Source organism: Equus asinus, chromosome 14, assembly GCF_041296235.1.
Source record: "Equus asinus isolate D_3611 breed Donkey chromosome 14, EquAss-T2T_v2, whole genome shotgun sequence".
NCBI lineage: Eukaryota > Metazoa > Chordata > Mammalia > Perissodactyla > Equidae > Equus > Equus asinus.
In genome coordinates, this window is record NC_091803.1 from 16,491,478 (window position 1) to 16,510,920 (window position 19,443).

The window sequence follows — 19,443 nt, forward strand, 5'->3', positions numbered from 1 at the left end:
TATGAAGTAAGGACGTCTATGCCAATCATTTCCCATGAATCTACCACCCGCCTCTGCAGATGAACAAGGCAGGTAGCACACACCAAACGATTACCTCCAGGAGAGGAGGAACAAGGGCGGGTTGGGAGTGGAGAGAGGCAGGAGGAAGGACCGGAGGAGGCAGAAGGAAGCACGGATGACTCGGAGCCTCCATCCTGCCACTGAGTACCTCAGAGATCCTGGCAGGAGCGGAGCAGGTTTGGGGGGCTGATGCGTATCGGTACCCCCTTCAAGAAAAAGAACATGATATTACAAATATAACTATCAAGAATAAAATTACTCAGAACTTGATTCATTTTTGTTGAATAAACCAACAGAAGGATGGTTTGTAATGACAGAAAAGTTAAAACTCACTCATAGCGTTTTCAGTTGACAAATAAAAATGGCAAGTAATAGGATATATTGGAGTATATGAGGAAGCCATTTTGTGTAAACCTAATTTGGCCTGACCTTGTCTTTCCAAAAGGGCCTGACCGAGGTCGTTGAGCATGCATTGTATATCTGCTTTAGAGATTCCCTATGGCAAGAGCAAAGGCCCTTGAGATAAAGGTGCAACTTCCCTCTCCTTAAAGACTAAGCATCTTTCTTTAGGGTGGGAACCGATTGCAGTGCTCATCTGTGACCCCCCAGCCTGAGGCAACACACCTGCCACCCAGCGGTGTTCACTGAGACAGCAGACCTATCTGCCGTTTCCATCAATCGCTCTGCTGACAGAGCGGCCTCGTGACTATTGTAAAAGGGACATTTCAGTCACATGTGAAACATACTCTTTGAGGGTATATAACCACCCTGTATACCCCCACTTCTTTGGAGTGCTCTGTTCCTTTGTGGAAAGACTCTCCCGGGTTATAATCCTCAGATTTAAGCTCAGAATAAACTCACCCAAATTTTCATTTATAGATTGGTTATGGATTATTTTCATTGACAGTTCTTGGCGTAGTCACAGCAGGATTTCAGAGAAACCCACTGGAGGCCACCTGGAATCTACACTGAGCTGGCATTCGGTACCAATAAGGACCCATTGAGCCCCCTGGATCATTGCATTCTTCAGGTGACCTTGGTGAGTTCTCCTGAAACCCGGACATCCTTATTTTAAGTTGACGGTCCAAGAGTTTATATGAGCTAGGTAAGGTCTTAAGACTAGAGGTTTGAGAGGTACCGGTACATACCCTAGGCAAGAGGAACCTAGGAGGAATTTGCTAGGCCAGAGGAGCCTAGAGGGAAGTTTCTAGGTCAGAGGAGCCTAGAGGAACTTGGGAGTGAATGGAGAAGGCTGACGTTTTTAATTTGGCTTTAAATTGGAAAGAATTGTGTTTATAAAGTCTGAACAAACTGCTTGATAGAGAAATGAGAGACTGAACGTGTTCAGCTCCAAAGAAAAGGGACACTTGCTCCTCCCGGCCTTTACCAAAAGGCGTCCTTAGGCGACTAAGGACCTCAGTGGGAGTGTCAGAGGATCACTCCTCGAGACGTGCAGTGGTCCCATAGGGAACTCCACTCATTCACGGTAATTAATGACAGGCTCGTCCAGGGATGGGCACATAAGGGCTGGTCACCCGCGCTCAGAGCCCCACAGTGGTTTTAGACTGCCAGGGGAGAAACCGAGGCACGTAAGAGAGTATTTACGACCTTTCTATAGGGAGTAACACTCACAAGCAGCACACTTTCTGACCCACGACACTGTCCTTAGAAGTTGTTCAGACTTTATTATTAGAAAAAAAACAGACAAGCAAAAAGAAAATGGGAAACCTTGCTTCTAAAGCCGGCCAGCTCTCGGATGGACAACCTCCCACTGGCACTCCAGCTGGTTTCATGTATAATGCATATGGAAACAATGCATGCAAGTATTTAACAAAATGGGAAGGATTAACTAAGAATGACTTAAGTCTTAAATGGCCAAAGTGGGGAACGTTCGATATCTCAAAGCTACTGTATTTGCACGCACAAGTAGAAAGAGCCGGCTCTAAAACTAAAGCAAAAGAATGGGAAGCTTATTATCATTGGCATGTAGAGGCTTCAAAACGTAATAACGATAAAATGAATTCTTTACAGGAGACTAACCGTAAATTGGCAGAGACTGTATCTGAATTAAAAAAGGATGAGAAGTCAGAGACCGTCCCACCCCGCTTATCCCTTCCATGTCCCCTGCAGCTGCCTTTGGAATCTCAGAGCTCATCTCCTTCTTCTCCCTCAGCACCCTTACAATTTCTAAAGAGCTCTATTCCATTGACTTAAAGTAAGCGCTTACAAAAAGCTTTTCTGAATAGAACTAACCCAAATGTCTTTAAAGTTTATGGTATGAATTAGGGCTGCCCCAGTGAGAGAAGCCCAGGGCATCCTCACCTACATACCGATCTATATGATCAGATTCATATCTAAAGTTATACCACTGCACAATAACTGATGAGGATTTTGGGCTGGTTAATTTTAAAACTGCAGATGAGAAGCAGGCTCCGAGGAGCAGAGTTTGCTTGCCCTTTGAGAGACATTTGCATTTGTGAAGGAAATCTCCATGCCTTCCCCTCTGCACCAGGAGGAAGAGGGGATGGCCTTATCTCTGGAAACTCTTAATGGGGAAGGCAAGGACTTAAGTTGGTTACTGTCTGGCAACCTCATGTAACTGATTTAGGGTGGTGGCTTCTGGCCTTTACTTAATCCGATTTGATTCTTATCTAAAAGTTGTGAGACCACCCAATGCCAGACCCCACCTGCACTGACACCATTTTAACTTTTTACATGTTCTTTCCTTTGTCTTGTAAAGAGATGGCTCACATACCTATGCCTTAAATTTAGCCTGACTCTCCACCCATGTCGGCAGCAGTAGTGGGGGCAGCAGCAGCTCCTCCTGCCCGTGGGTCCTGTCCCCATGCTATTCCACACCATTCTCTAAATAAAAGAGCACTACTGCCAGATCTTGAGAGTCCAAGAAATCTTTCTTTCGACTCCTCGGCTCACCGACCCTGCATCAAAACCACTGAAATCATCATCCCTTGCTACGGGAACCCCACTGGGGGGATTTTCAAGGTAATGGCTACTTTTCTTCCATCTCTCTTAGAGTTACAATGGCCATTTTCGTCTCCTTTTGAGCTTTGCAACCAGGAAACAAAGAAATCTTTAAAGAGTCAAAGACTCCACCCCTGGGAGCCCCAACTTTGGGTTTCTGGGCCTGATCACCCCAGCAACCCTAAGTGGGGTGCCCTCTCCTGACGGTTGTCTCATTGAGTATTTTAGTCACCTACTGAGTCAGTTATGAGGGTAGGAGACCTGTTGATGTGGATTAAGGCTGCCCCAGCTAGAGCAGCCCAAGGTGACCTGGCCTACATGCCAAACTATATGACCCGGTGGATTTTTTTATGGTATGAATTAGGGCTGCCCCAGGGAGAGAAGCCCAGGGCATCCTCACCTACATGCCGATCAATATGGCCAGGTTCGTATCTAAAAGTTATATGACCGCACAATAACCAGACCCCATCTGCACTGAAATCATTTAATGACTTTTTACATCATCTTTTCTTTTTCCAGTAAAAATAAGTCACATACCCATGCCTTATAAAATTAGCCCTAACCCTCAACTCAGGGCAGCAGCAGGAGCTCTGACTGCTCATGGGTCCTGTCCCCATGCAGCAGCAGCAGAAGCTCTGACTGCTCATGGGTCCTGTCCCCATGCAGCAGCAGCAGGAGCTCTGACTGCCTATGGGTCCTGTCCCCATGCTATTCCACACTATTCTCTAAATAAAAAGAGCACTACTGCCAGATCTTGAGAGTCCAAGAAATCTTTCTTTCGACTCCTCGGCTCACTGTTCCCACATCATTTCTGGTGGCCCGTACGGGGAATTTGCTTCATCGGCTTGTGAGCTCGAGTTCTGGTAAGTGCCCTTTTTTCCTTGTGCCTTTCTCGTTTTCAAGGATGGATCTAAATTCACTTCTCCATCGGGAACTTTCTTGGACGGCTGTATGAATCCATGTTTGCTGCCCATGGCTACTCTATGGGGCAAATTGTGGCATTCAGCTTGAAGAGAATCAATACCTTAAGCCTCAGGGTGATGAAGAATGAATTAATCCATTCCTTCTTGACTCTATCTCTAATAGACAAATTTTGCATGGGCATGGGTCAGCCACTTAAGTCATTAGGATGGTCGCCAATCTCCAAGACTCCTGTGGAAGGTTTCTTTTCCTAAGGCTGGATTGGGATCCCTCCCATGGCACCTGACCACGGTCTGAACTGTGAGAAAGTCCCAGTCAGGACTCCAGTTCAAGGAAAGTACCAAACTCTAACCTTTGGGAGAATGGCTCCAGGCTGCAATTGGGTAGAATGTCCCCCAGACTGGCGGAAAATTCCTCACTGTTTTTCTCTATCCTTTTATCCTGGGGACCATTCACCAGGCACCTATTACTGCCAGGCAGAATAGGGAAGATGTTCAAGGGATGCCCCCATCATCCCTTGCTACAGGAACCCCAATGGGGGGATTTTCAAGGTAATGGCTCCTTTTCTTTCTCCTTTTCTCTCGGGGACCATTCACCAGGCCTATGCTGACAGGCAGAATAGGAAAGATGTTCACCAGGCACCTGTTACTGCCAGGCATAACAGGGAAGATATACAAGGATGCAATGCCTGGGAATGCCCCCATCACCCCTTGCTATAGGAACCCCACAGTAGGAACGACGGGTAGGACGCTGCCCTAAGTTCAGGGGGGATTTTCAAGGTAATGGGCCCGTTTCTTTTGTCTCTCTTGGAGTTGCAATGGCCACTTTTGTCTCCTTTTGAGCTTTGCAACTGGCAAACAAAAAAATCTTTAAAGAGTAAAAGGCTCCACCCTGGGAGCCCCAGCTTTGGGTTTCTGGGTCTGATCACCCCAGCAACCCTAAGTGGGGGTGCCCTCTCTTGACGGTTGACTCATTGAGTATTTTAATCACCTACTGAGTCGGCTATGAGGGTAGGAGACCTGTAATTTATTCTGTGAACTGTTGTGCTAGGGTAGTGTGCCCCAGCACGGGAACTGTTGTGTGACTCTTATCTTGATAACCCTCTGGAAGAGGCCAGGAGGGCGAGGTCTGATCTCTTCTTTTCCTTTCTTTGTCTGTCTTGTTCATCACCTCCTTTGTTGTCACCAAGTCGAGGTTAAGTTCAGGCTGGACCTGAGCAGAACCTTGACCTTCTGTAAAATTGAAAAAATAAGCCTTTTGCCAGGGATTTAACTCTCAACCCTGGTGCTGGGAGCCCCAGCCTCCAGCCAGTTCCAGGCCTTTGCCTCCTGCTTCCCTGCCTCAACAGTGCTGGCTCGGAGACAAAGTGCCCAGGCTGAGCGAGACTTGACTAAATCTTATAACTATGTCAACACCCACAATAGGACTCTGCATCCTTCTCCAATCCACTGTCAGTCGGACGCTGGCTTTACCGCCATGGGGAACACCCTAAGCATCCCCAGAGACTCACTGCTCGGGTGCATTCTAACTAATTAGGAACACTTTCAATTGGATGGGTTATGCCCCAGAAATTCCAGCTGGGAGAAAACTTGAGGGGTTTCTCTGTGGCTTTGTGATGCAGTTGGACAGGTAGATCAACCTAGAATGTAATTTGAGTTACAATCCAGTTTCTGGGAAATCAAGAGCAACTGTCCTTAGAAAATCCTTGCAAGACTGGAAATACAGCTCTAGAGGCAGTTCAGATTCCACCTAGTTCCTTTATCATGAAAAGGATTATCATCTCCCCTCTCCAGGAACTACTATCTAGCCCATCACTAATTCCTAAGACTGAAGGAGAAAAAAAAAAAAAGAGGAGGGGAGAGGAAAAACAGCCATAAGTGTGCCCTTGCAAAAAATCTAGCATCTTGAGTGTCTTCTCCACAAATATTGGTAAAAAAACAATAGCTGTGCAGTCTCTGTGTACATATGTCTTATGTATGTTATATGTGTGATATTTTACCTCCAGATGTATTGCCAAAATTAAGAGCTCTGTTTAATTGGCTTAAAGTAAGTGCTTACATAAATTCTAAATGTAGTAGAAATTAACCCAGTGTCTTTCAAGTTAACATGATGTGAATTAATCTTTGGTAAGTGAAAGCTTGTTTAAGTTAATTGGTTTGATTGAAAATAGTCTTGTTGTCAGAGTTGTCGGTATTTGCATATGATGCAGGCATGCAGCCTGGGTTTACTCGTCAAATAAGTTCACATTGTCTGTTAAATTCGTCAGCAAAATAATAGCTTTAAATGAATACCAGTTTTGTCTAATGTCTCATGAAGTTTTTGTGGGTACAACACTGTTTTATGGTCTGTATACTTAAAAAAAAAACAGCTTCCAAATTCTTTTTGATAACAATCTTGAGTTTTGCCAACTTAAGTTAAATGATAAAAATCTGAGCATGTGGGTCATTTTTGGATTGGATAGCACACAAGCATTACAGCTAAACTTATTGAAGTTATCTACTTTTGGCTTCTTATTGCAGAGAGGCTAAAAGTCTTTGGGTCTGTTACTGTAAAGCAGCGTGTTTCTAGAAATTATGAAGTGTTTAGAATGCTGATATAAAAGACAATTCGTAATTGCTTACCTTTTAGTGTTTACTAAGGTCTGTTAATGGTTAAAAGTTCTAATTAACATATATAATTAAAGCTACTGGAAATTAATAAGGAAAACAGCTCTGTATTCAAGGAAAGTTAAAATGTATGTTTTCAGTAAAGAGGGTATAAAGAATGGAAGTATTTTTGTTTGAGGGGTTAAGAAAGATAAATTTGTCCTAAAGTACTAGAAATGAAAAAAAGAAAGACTTTGGGACAAATTCTGAAGGCAAAAAGAAAGTTGTAGAAGGTTTGTGAAAGAGAAATTCTGAAAGGAGTTTTATGCCTGGTCAAGTAGACTAAGATTAAAGTAAATCCAATTAAGTGAATGAGTTTTAATGTTAAAAATAAGCTGGTACAGAAATTAAAATTTGGTTTTCTCTCAAAGGATAATTTTTTTGAACTTTTGGTCTGCTCTAACTCTACCTTAAAGACAAAAATCTATGTTTTGTTAAAACAATTTCCTATATTCAGAAAGAAAGAGGTCTCCTAAAATTTTTTGACTGTGTTGTTTGCTCTTGACTGTCTCTGTTGTCACTTTGAATGGATACCTGAGCATTGTTTAACAGTGTTGTTTCCTATTTAAACAAGTATTTTAAAAACTTTTGATATTTTTGACAAGTTTCTCCTTCAAAAATATTCAAATCCTGAATGAAGACTTTCTTTTGACCTGGCAGATGGAAGAAAAATTTCTCTGAGGATTTTCAGAGGGCCCCTGAGACTTCTCAAAGAAATTTGCTCTCTCTTCCTATAAGGAGGAAAAAACTAATTAGGCTTATTTGGTCTATTAAACTACATGGGAAGCATTGTCAAATAAGTGATGATAAACTTCCTTGGGTGGTATTATGTGGATAAATGCTATTGACATAGATGCCTTAAAATTATACAGCATTCCTAAAATTTTGATCTGTCCTGGTTATCAGTCATAATTCCAATTCTTATCTTGAAGTGTTGTATGTCACAGAAGTAGTCAAGTTTCTTTGTTCATTGCCCTTTTGAGTCTTGTCTATTTGCAGATAGTTGCTGTTTTACTCTGATGCTTTTTGCTTTTGCAAATATGTTTCTTCTCCAGAGAAATTCCTGGAAAGGATTCTGACACAAGGGTTCTAAACTACAGGTTTCTGATAAACTTTCAGACTGTAAAACTGAACTGGGTAAGAAATTATAGAATTCTAACAGAGAAACTGAGCTCATAGATCTGCTAACAGAAGATTAAGCTCAAGAATTGATTATACAGGGTTGTGTGAACTGATGAGGATGATTATAATTTTTTATGACTTCTGTTTGAAATATTGTTGAGTTTTGATGTATTGTTTTGTTTTCTCAGATTTAAGGAAATCTTTTCTCTTACGCTAACTATGACTTACAGCAATTAGTGAAATTACACCTTTATGAGCAAAATTGAAACATTTATCTTTTTCTCCCTACCTGATACCTCCAGAATTTGGAAACTCTTTGTGAGTATGGTTATTTCATGGCAATATAGTTGTTTGCATAATTTCAATAAGAATTTGGTCTCCTTATAACAGGACACATTGGTTATCTTACCAAGGCTTTGACTGGAATGTCATATTTGAGAGAAACATACAGGCTCAGATATGACAACACAGCTTTTCAGGAACAAAGATTGGACTTTCTGGAACTAAAGCCACTTGGAAATATGGGCCTGGTACCTTGTTTACAGAGATTCTAGCAATCTTACCCGGTAAGTAAGGAAGCTTGCTTGTCTGGCAGGTTCAAGGAACCTCAAAATGTTTTGGGGGACCTCGAGAAGAGAGGAGTCCACCCAAATCTGGAGGTACTGCAGGCAAAATCTGATGGCAAGTCCTGGGCTTGGCTTTTCTGGCCTCGAGAGGCCTTTACAGTTCAATCTGAGATTCCTCATAAAAAAAAATTCCAGCAAAGCAGATTTTAAAAAAGCCTGTATAATCAATTGGTATTCTTGCTGCACTTATGTAAATAATTGGCAGACCAGTTAATCTTAATTTGGCTATCTTTTATAAAAATGAGGGTGATTTTAGAGAGAACAAATTATGTTTCAGTAGAAGGTATAGTACGCATTCATGGATATTAGATTCTAGCTCTTCTCTTCCGCAAGATTCATCTGTTACTAATCATAATGTTTCCTTGTGGCCATCCATCTCCGATACCTGGGAGTTCCCTGGCCACAAGCAAACCTTTTCCTTCAACGCTACTGCCCAAATACTAACTAGATTTGCCTTGTCACAGGTGGATCATAAACAACAAGTTCCAAAGGTAAAGTCCCCAACTTATCGATACACACAGGATGGACTATATCAAATTTGGGGCGAATACATTTGGCTCACTCCTACTAGTGGTTAACTCAGTCAAAAGGCCACTCTATGTTGGGAACAAACCAATCACACCTGTGACACATGGCCTAATAGCACCCGATCTACGGGAAAAATTCCCCTTCATATGTGTTCTCATATCATAACCTTAAAAAACACTGATTGGTTTGGGACTAACTGGGATAGATGGCCCAGCACATGTTGGTTAGCCCCTAATGGCACTCAGTGGCTATGTGGCTCCAACTTATGGCCTTGGCTGCCACCTGGATGGATTGGACGATGCACCCTAGGTTTCGTCTGGATGCAAGGTAGAACTGCATTTACTATATCTCCTCCTGCTAACCTACCCAACCTGCAACAGCGCTGGACCCGCTCTGTCTTCCACTGGTATGACCATCTTTCCTCAATTTTCCTTCCCCAATTAGGAATCGAAAGTGTCATCTTGCACATGGAAGTCCTAAACAAATTTACTGTGAAGGCATTAAATGATACACAACATAGCCTTTCGCTGCTCGATTTAGAAGTATCCCAAATGTGTAAGGCAGTCCTCCAAAACCGAATGGCACTGGATGTCTTGACAGCAGCACAAGGGGACACTTGTGCCATTATAAAAACCGAATGTTGTGTTTATATTCCTGACTACCATCAAAATATCTCCGGCTTCCTATCTGATATGAACCACCAAATTAAGTCCATGTCTGACCCTACCCTATCTCTAAACGATTGGTTGAACTCCTGGTCAGGACCAGGTTTCTGGACTACTATCAAAACCTTATTCATTGGGTTAATCATATTGCTAGTATCTCTTATTATGATTTGTTGTCTGTTTCGTTGTTTGTCTTCTGCATGTCAACAAAGTTTCACCTCCTGGACCACCTCTCGTCAAATGATTCTCTCGTCTCCAGAGGATCTGTACGCCTTGTCAGCCTTGGACTCCACGGGTGCAGCCTTCCGGTCCACTGAACTTCCTACCTATACCTATGGCCCCATTTAGGGACAGCTCTACGACCTTGTACAGCCAGAAGTAGTTACAGAAGACTGACCATCGTCCATATCCCCAAAAGATTTCGGGACCAAATGGGTTCGGGGGGGTTTATGATGTGGATTAAGGCTGCCCCAGCTAGAGCAGCCCAAGGTGACCTGGCCTACATGCCAAACTATATGACCCGGTGGATTTTTTTATGGTATGAATTAGGGCTGCCCCAGGGAGAGAAGCCCAGTGCATCCTCACCTACTCGTATCTAAAGTTATATGACCGCACAATAACCAGACCCATCTGCACTAAAATCATTTAATGAATTTTACATGATCTTTTCTTTTTCCAGTAAAAATAAGTCATGTACCCATGCCTTATAAAATTAGCCCTAACCCTCAACTCAGGGCAGCAGCAGGAGCTCTGACTGCCCATGGGTCCTGTCCCCATGGCAGCAGCAGGAGCTCTGACTGCCCATGGGTCCTATCCCCATGCAGCAGCAGCAGCAGCTCTTCACTGCCCATGGGTCCTGTCCCCATGCCTGCAGCTCCTCACTGCCCATGGGTCCTGTCCCCATGCTATTCCACACTATTCTCTATATAAAAAGAGCACTACTGCCAGATCTTGAGAGTCCAAGAAATCTTTCTTTCGACTCCTCGGCTCACCGTTCCCGCATCACTGTGATTTCTTCTGTGAACTGTCCTGCTGGGGTTGTGTGCCCTGCACAGGAACTGTTGAGTGACTCTTATCTTGATAACCCTCTGGAACAGGCCATGAGGGCGAGGTTTGATCTCTTCTTTTCCTTTCTTTGTCTGTTTTGCTCATCATCTCTTCTGTTGTCACCAAGTCGAGGTTAAGTTCAGGCTGGACCTGACCAGAACCTGGACCTTCTGTAAAATCGAAAACTTGAGGGGTTTCTCTGTCCCTTATGATGCAGTTGGACAGGTAGATCAACCTAGAATGTCATTCAAGTTACAATCCAGTTTCTGGGAAATCAAGAGCAGCTGTCCTTAGAAAATCCTTGCAAGACTAGAAATACAGCTCTAGAGGCAGTTCAGATTCCACCCAGTGCGTTTATCTCGAAAAGGATTATCATCTCACCTCTCCAGGAACTACTACCTAGCCCATCACAAATTCCTAAGACTGAAGAAAAATACAAAAAAGGGAAGGGGGGGGGCTAAGAAAAAAACAGCTCCCAAATTCTTTTTGGTAACAATCTTGAGTTCTGCTAAGTCAAGTGATAAAAATCTGAGTATCTGGGTAATTTTTGGATTGGACAGAACACAAACGTTGCTAAACATCTAAGTTTATCTGCTTTTGGTTTTTTATTGCAAAGATGCTAAAAGTCTTTGGGTCTTTTACTGTAAAGTGACGTGTTCCTAGAAATTATGAAAAGTATTTAGAATGCTGATATAAAAGACAGCTCATAATTGCTTACCTTTTAGTGTTTACTATGGTCTGTTAAAGGTTAAAAAGTTCTATATGCGATTAAAGCTACTAGAAATTAATAAGGAAAATGTATTTATACTCAAGGAAAGTAAGGTGTAAGTTTTCAGTAAAGAAGGTATAAAGAATGGAAATATTTTGTTTGGTTGGTTAAGAAAGATAAATTTGTCCTAAAGTACTAGGAGGAATAAAAATAAAAATAAAAAGACATGGGACAAATTCTGAATGCAAAAGAAAGTTACAGAAGGTTTGTGTAAGAGAAATTCTGAAAGAGTTTTGTACCTCGTCAATTTGGTTAAGATTGAAACGAATCTAATTAAGTAAATGGGTTTTAATATGAAAAAGTAAACTGGTACAAAAATTAGAATTTGGCTTTCTCTCTTAAAAGGATAACTTTCTTAAACTCTTAGTCTGCTCTTGATAAAGAGATTATAAAAGGTTTTTCCTTCTGAGTAAGTTTACAAAAGATCTATGTTTTGTTGTATCTATGTTTATGTTTCCTAGGTGCAAAAAGACAGAGGTCTCTCTATTAAGGTTTGTTTTGCTGTTGGTACCTAAGCATTGTTTCACAGTGAGCGTTGTTTAAATAAGTGTTTTAAAAACCTTTTGATATTTTTGACAAGCTGCTCCCTCTAAAATATTCAAATCCTGAATAAAGGCTTTCTTTTGACCTGAATGAAGGAGGAGAATTTCTCTGAGGATTTTCAGAGGGCCCCTGGGACTTCACAGAGAAATTTGCTCTCTCTTCCTATAAGGTGAAAGATTCTAAACTAATTAGGCTTATTTGGTCTGTTAAATTACATTGGAAGCATTGTCAGATAAGTGATGATAATCTTTCTTAGTTGGTATTATGTAGGTAAATGTTACTGATATAAGTGTTTTGAAAATTATATAACATTCCTAAAATTCTGATCTGTCCTGGCTATCAGCCATAATTCCAATTATTAGTTTAAGGTGTTGTATATCACAGGAATAATAAGTTTCTCTGTCAATTGTCATTTTTAAGTCTTTTGTTGTTTACAGTCAGTTGTTTTACTCTGATGCTTTTTGCTTTTGCAAATATGTCTCATCTTCAGAGGAATTCATGGAAAGGACTCTGACACTTACTCTGGAATACAGGTTTCTGACAAACTTTGAGAACATAGAACTGAACTGGGTAAGAAATTACAGAAATCTAATGGAGAAACTGATGACCACATAAAACTGTTAACAGAAGATTAAGATCAAGAACCACTTATACAGGACCGAATGAACTGAGGATGATTATAATTTTTTTATGACTTTTGTTTGAAATATTGTTTTTGCTGTGTTGTTTTGTTTTCTCAGATTTAAGGAAATCTTTTTCTCTTTTCTTTTATGCTAACTATGCCTTATAGCAATTCAGTGAAATTATAACTTTATGAGCAGAACTAAAACATTTATCTTTTTCTCCCTACCTGATCACTCCAGAATTTGGAAACTCTTTGTGAGTGAGTATGGTTATTTCACAGCATTATAGTTATTTGCATAAGTTCAATAAGAATCTGTTCTCCTTATAACAGGACACGTTTGTTGTCTTACCAAAGCTTTGACTGGAATGTCATATTTGAGAGAAACATACAGACTCAGATATGACAACACTGCCCTTGAGGAATAAGGTTGACTTTCTGAAAATAAAGCCACTTGGAAATATGGGCCTGGTACCTTGCTTTACAGAGAGACATTCCAGCAATCTTACCTGGTAAGTAAGGAAGCTTGCTTATCCGGCAGGTGCAATAAACCTCGAAATATTCCGGGGAATCTCAAGGTAGGAGAGAAATTCACGCAAATCTAAGGTATTGCAGTCAAGGCCTGATGGCACAAATCCTTGGCGTGGCTTTCCTGGCCTCGAGAAGTCTTTAAGGTTCAATCTGAGATTCCTCATAAAAAAATTCCAGCAAAGCAGATTTAAGAGCCTATATGGTCAATTGCTATTCTTGCTGCACTTATGTAAATAATTGGGCCAAGTTTCTTGAAAATAAACTTATTTTGTAAACCAATTAGTCTTAATTTGACTATCTTTGGTAGAAATGAGGGTGATTTTAGAGAGAAGAATTATGTTTCAGTGTAAAACTATAATGCACATTTGTAGATATTAGATCCTAGTTCTGTTAATTGTCTTTGAGGCTTTTTCTACCTGTGAGCTGGACTGCATCCTGAATTCTTCTACTGAAATACCTGGTTACAAATCTCCAAACGAATGTTTTCCATTTTTCCCTCATTTTCATTTGGAATCATTGAGAATTGACCTGCTCTTTTTCCTGAAACCTTGCAAACGGAAGCTGAACGACTTGATAGAAACTTAAGAGAGATTCCTGTCTGTTGCTGTGTAAGCTGTAAGCCACTCAGAAAGATACCTGAACGCCCGATGACATCATCAGAGACATTTCGAGCTGCAAAAGATGCTTTGACTCTGACATCAAGAAGTCTTCTTGACTGGCTGCCTCTTGGACTCAGGAAGTAGTTTACAATTTGCTCCAATCATTAACCTTGTTACCTTGCTTCCAACATCACAAGGGAGAGAAGACCATGACTGCATTCTATTGTTTATTTTGGTTTACAAATGGGTCTTACTTAAATGCTAAACAAGGATGGCAGTTATCAAGTTTGGTATGCTGTCCAGCCTCAAGAATGCCTGCTGCTTCCCATTAGCTCTGCTAACCCAGTAAAAGATTTCCTTCTACAGGCTCAAGAAATTGCCACGGAACAAGAGAAACAGATATGACAGTCAAAAGGGGGAATTTTTGACACCCCCTCGCAGTTGTGGTTCGGGCCCAGTAAGAAACCCATAGTACCTATTGGAGCACAATTGCCACTGCTCCAGCATATACACCAAGTAACCCACTGGGCACCTGAAAAGATGATTTTATGGGGAAAAACCCACTCCATGGGTCACAAGGCCACTTTCCCCTTCCTAAGGGACCCTTTGAGGTATGGCAATTGGACTTTGTCCAAATGCCACCATCTCAAGGATATAAACACATCTTGGTAATGATTTGCATGTTCTCACATTGTTTTGAGGCTTTTCCTTGCAGAAGAGCAATGGCTTTAGGTACATTATTATCGAAAATATTGAATTCCTGTTTGAGGAATTCCTCCCCAGTTACACAGTGACTAGGAACTCAAATCTATTTGTAATGTTTGGCAAATATTGCAGCATTTCTACGGTGCTTACCATCCTCGATACTCAGGATTGGTAAAAAGAACCAACGGCACAATCAAAACTCAATTGGCAAAACTTTCAGAAGCATTTAATCTCTCACGGCCGAAGGCTCTTCCACTAGCGCTCCTCAATCTTAGATCTACACCCTTTGGTAAACATCGACTGTCTCCTTTCGAGATAATAACCGGACGGCCTATGCAATTAAAGGAAGGAATGTATGAACCAACTTTACTTAAAGGAGACATTTTACATTATTGTCAAGGTCTCATTGAGGCACTTAAAAGAAATGAAAGATTGGTAGCTGATTCTTTCACAGAGAATTCCCAGAACTTAAGGATCTGGGACTGTAACCTGAAGAATTTATTTATTGAAAGAGACATCAAATAAGACTGTTTGTAGCCCTGTTGAAAAGGACCGTACCAGGAGGAGAAGAAGACGACGTCTGTTGCAGACAGCTGTCCCAAGACTCCGGACCAGGCCTGTATTCCCAACCTTATATCTCTTCATTTAAACATTTGTTATGTTTAAACTGTATACGTATTTTATAATTTGTTTGGAATATTATTATACTTAAAGAAAGTGATTAATTTGGAACAGACTGGTTTTGAGGGCCAGGCATTTATCGAGTGACTCCCAATGGAACTCAATGGTTATGTGGAACAAATCTTTGGCCTTGGCTACTGCCTGGATGGCTAAAACACTGCACCCTGAGTTTCCTTTAAAAGCAGGGAAGGAGTCAGGCTGAGTTAAAACCTGTTGCCAACCTCCCTCTCTTTAAGGCCAGATGGGCTTGTTCGGTGTTACACTGGTATGGCTATATTTGCAGCTATATTTACTTCTTCTTTGGGGCTAAAAGATGTCATTATTACATATGAAAGCTCTGACTAAATTTACTCAAGAAGCCCTTAATGATAGTCAAGCAGGAATAGCCTTATTCAAATGCTGAAATGTCTGTAATGAGAGGGGCTGTCCTTCAAAACAGAATGGCTTTAGATATTCTTACTGCATCCCAAGGTGGTACATATACAGTCATTCAGACTGGATGCTGTGCTTTTACACCTGATGAATCTTCCAATGTGTCATCTCTGCTGAAGCACATGAAGAAGCAAGTGGATGCCTTATGCGATCTGACACCCAGTCTTGAATTGTTTGGTTAGCTCCCTTCTCCTATCAGTTCCCTTTTCCGATCCAGATTAGAATTCCTATTTCTACTACTTCTTGGAATTCTTGTACTAGTCATAATATTCAAACTAATTGTTGTTTTCTTTACTCAGTGTTGTAAGAGTAGGATACAACCTAGAGTAATGATTGCTCTATGGCTTGAGATGGTCGATCTGTCTTATAACCCTGGACAAATTTCCTTTTCTGATAGGGACTATGACTAAGAATTCATTTCAGACCAATCCTTTTAAAAATGCTGAGTTATTATTGTTACTGTGCTTGTTCTATAATCATATGCAATGTAAATGTGAAGTGTCATAGAAAAGCACATATACAGTGTGCAACAACCTAAAATTAATTGGAAATTACATGACATATGAAATGCTTCCTCTGTTAATATATATAACTCCATGCTTGTCCACTATTTCCCCCCAACGTGGTCGACTAGGCAAATAAATGAGATAAAAGCCTAGCAGCAAGGGACACGATGGACCCAGGGCAGGCAGCAACCACCCTGGTGCCGAGGGACAATATTTTGATCATCAATGCTTTCTATCAAAAGATTATAGATCAAAAGGGGAAAATGACAAATAAAAATGGCAAGTAATAGGATATATTGGAGTATATGAGGAAGCCATTTTGTGTAAACCTAATTTGGCCTGACCTTGTCTTTCCAAAAGGGCCTGACCAAGGCCGTTGAGCAAGCATTGTATATCTGCTTTAGAGATTCCCTATGGCCAGAACAAAGGCCCTTGAGATAAAGGTGCAACTTCCCTCCCCCTCCCAATGTTGGCATCTCCTTAAAGACCAAGCATCTTTCTTTAGGATGGGAACCGATTGCAGCACTCATCTGTGACCACCCAGCCCGAGGCAACACACCTGCCACCCTGCGGCGTTCACTGAGACAGCAGACCTATCTGCCATTTCCATCAATCGCTGTGCTGACAGAGCAGCTTCGTGGCTATTGTAAAAGGGACATTTCAGTCACATGTGAAACATACTCTTTGAGGGTATATAACCACCCTGTATACCCCCACTTCTTTGGAGTGCTCTGTTCCTTTGTAGAAGAACTCTCCCGGGTTATAATCCTCAGATTTAAGCTCAGAATATACTCACCCAAATTTTCATTTATAGATTGGTTATGGATTACTTTTCATCGACACAGTGATCATTTTCATATATATTATTGTTTTCAGCAAACGGGGATCCTGGAGTTTAAGCAACTTCAGCTTCATGGAAATCTGCCTCTACCCCAGACAATTTGTCCCTGTCTCTGGGCCTCAGTTTCCCATTTGTAAAATGAGGGTGAGCCTGCCCACTTTCCAAAGCTGATTTGAGGGTTAAATGAAGGGGAAAATATATGCCAAGATATCATTATATTCTCTGATTCCTAAAGAGGAATGCTTGGAGCCAGGGTGTGAGGGCAACTAGTTGATCCGTCCCCAATGGGAGGGGAGAGTGGCAGAGGGCATCCCAGCTTAGCATTCTGCATGTGGGAGAACCAACGAGTTCAGAGGACTAGCCCTCTCATAAAGATAGTGAAATGACCCCTTGTCACCAATCACTGTTTTTGGTTTTCAGGATTATTTTTCACAAGATTCTTTCCAAAATGGCCCTCAATGCATTTCTGGAGGAGGGGCTTTGCCCATAATTGGGCTCAGAGAGACTTTTCACCCCAGAGGCAGCTCACCGGGACCTGCAAGAAATGCTTTGCTTCTGGAAGGTCATGTCCCACAAGGAAGGAAACCGGATCAGGCAGATCCGCGGGACGGTAACAGGAGTATTTTAATCATTTTGGTGACATTGGCTCTGCCAAGTCTGCCAAGAGAAAAAGATGATGCTGTAGCTCAGGAAATTAAAACAACTCTGGCCTCATTCCCCAGAACATGTTTTTCAAGAGAGATTAGTGTTTGGTGTGGGAAGGAAAGAGACCTATAGAGTCTGTCCTTGCCCAGGCTGCCCGGCTTGCACGTGGCTGTCCACACTCTCGGTTTGAAGAGGGCGTCTCCTTTGTCGAGGTCATCCTCCTCTCCTTTTTAAACAGTCTCTAGAGAACACCATCACTCCTGGCCTAAGCCAGGTGCCTTGGGGTCTCCAGTTGCAGGTGGCTGTTGGCACCCACCCATGGAGAGTCTGGGAGCCTCCAGGCTGCCATCGGCACCTTATCATCTCTGTAGGCCTGCTTGCAGGACAGACTCAGTCTCCCCCAACGTCCCCCATTCCCAGGTCATCCAGAGAAGTGCTTTCCAAACTTCTTTAAGCAGAGGAATCCCCAGGCACCACGCCCTGGAGCCCCATCCAGGAGGCCAGGGGCAGGAATCTGTGCACATTTTTATAAGCATTTTCACTCTTCAGGTGGTCCAGGAAGCACAGAGCCAGAGAAATTAGGGGTCCTTCTCCAGGGACTCCACCCCATGCCCTACAGCTGGGCTAGCACCCACTGGAGCCCCCACCGCCCCACCCCAGGCCCACTGGAAATGTTCAGCAAGCACTGCTCACGACAGGCTGGCCCCATGCCGCCACAGCTGTGCGGCCTTGAGTACTCCACTCCACTTCTCTCAGCCGACAGTGCCTCCCTGGCCTGCCTCCTGGGGAGAGAGGTGACCATAAAGCCTGGTGCCCCACAAGGCCTTGGAAAATTACCCAGAGTCGCCAGTCCTTGGCTTGGGGACTCAGGACTGGAAATTGGAAATGGCTACCAGATGGGATGAGAGTGAGAGCAGGTGAGGTGGAGGATGGGAGAGGGAGGGGCCCCAACATCTTGTTCCCCCACACACTTAAAGCAGAGATGGTCAGCCCAGGGGAAGCTTCAAGATCATCACGTGCAGCCTCCTCATTTTACAGAGGAAAAAACTCAGTCCAGAGAGGTGGAAGCGTTTGCTCAAGGTCACACAGTAAATCAATGGCAGGGCTGGGACTAGAGCCCTTGGTTCAGTATCCCCATCCAGGACTTTTCCCGCTACACCACCAGGCCAGGCACAGGTGGGGGTGGGCCCCACAGCAGCTCCCTCCTCCTCCCCCTCCCCCACCCCCAGAGAGCCACAGGACAGAGGGCATGGCATAGCCTGCCAGCTACTCTGCCCCCTCACCGAGGCCTGGCTCTGGTTATCCCGCCCCCAGATGCCCTCAGGTCTCAGTTCCTGTTGACCTGCCAGGTGCAGCCAGCCTGCTCTCTGCCCTCCTTGCCCTGAACCAGGCTTCCTGCTGAGGGCCAAGGATGGGGGCAGCAGGACTGCCACCTCCTAGTGCTCAGCCTCTGGTCTCCACCCCCACCCCACCATCCTGCCCTGTCCCGGTGCTGAGGAGACACCCACCTGGGCAGCTGGCCGATCAGCCGGGGCACGTCGAGTGCTGAGGGCTGTCCCAGGGCTTGAGCTCCGTGGTGGCCTTTTATGGGGCGGAGAGGTGTGGTGTGAGGGATTAGGGGTGTGGCCCAGGGTAACTGTACCTGAGAAATGTCACCACCCTGAGTGTTGCTGCCAGGCACCAAAGACAGCAGGGTGAGGCTGGAGCTGGTTTCAGAACAGCCTGAGCCCTGGCCGTGGCCCTCACCCTTCAAACAGCACAGAAGCCCATCCAGCCAAGCCCAGGCTTCCTGTGGGGCTGAAAGCAGGGCCAGGGGGGTGAGGCCCATTCAGGACACATGACCTCCCCAGCGCCCTGTGGTCTTCTCTTGGGGGGCTCAGACCCCCGCATCAGCAGCCAGACAGATATGACAATTCTCACCTACGCTGGGGACCTTGAATGGGTTATGCCACTTCTGAGCCTCAGTTTCTTCA

At 43.3% G+C, this 19,443-nt stretch overlaps 1 protein-coding gene across 1 annotated transcript in view; it reads right to left on the minus strand.

Moving 5' to 3' along the window:
- POR (cytochrome p450 oxidoreductase) overlaps positions 1-19,046 on the minus strand; it is a 91,622-nt gene extending 72,576 nt beyond the window's left edge. Inside the window, exon 1 of the mRNA XM_044747226.2 lies at positions 18,979-19,046. The gene's annotated coding sequence lies outside the window, so the exon portion shown is untranslated. The remainder of the gene's footprint in view (positions 1-18,978) is intronic.
- Between the last annotated feature and the right edge of the window lie 397 nt (positions 19,047-19,443).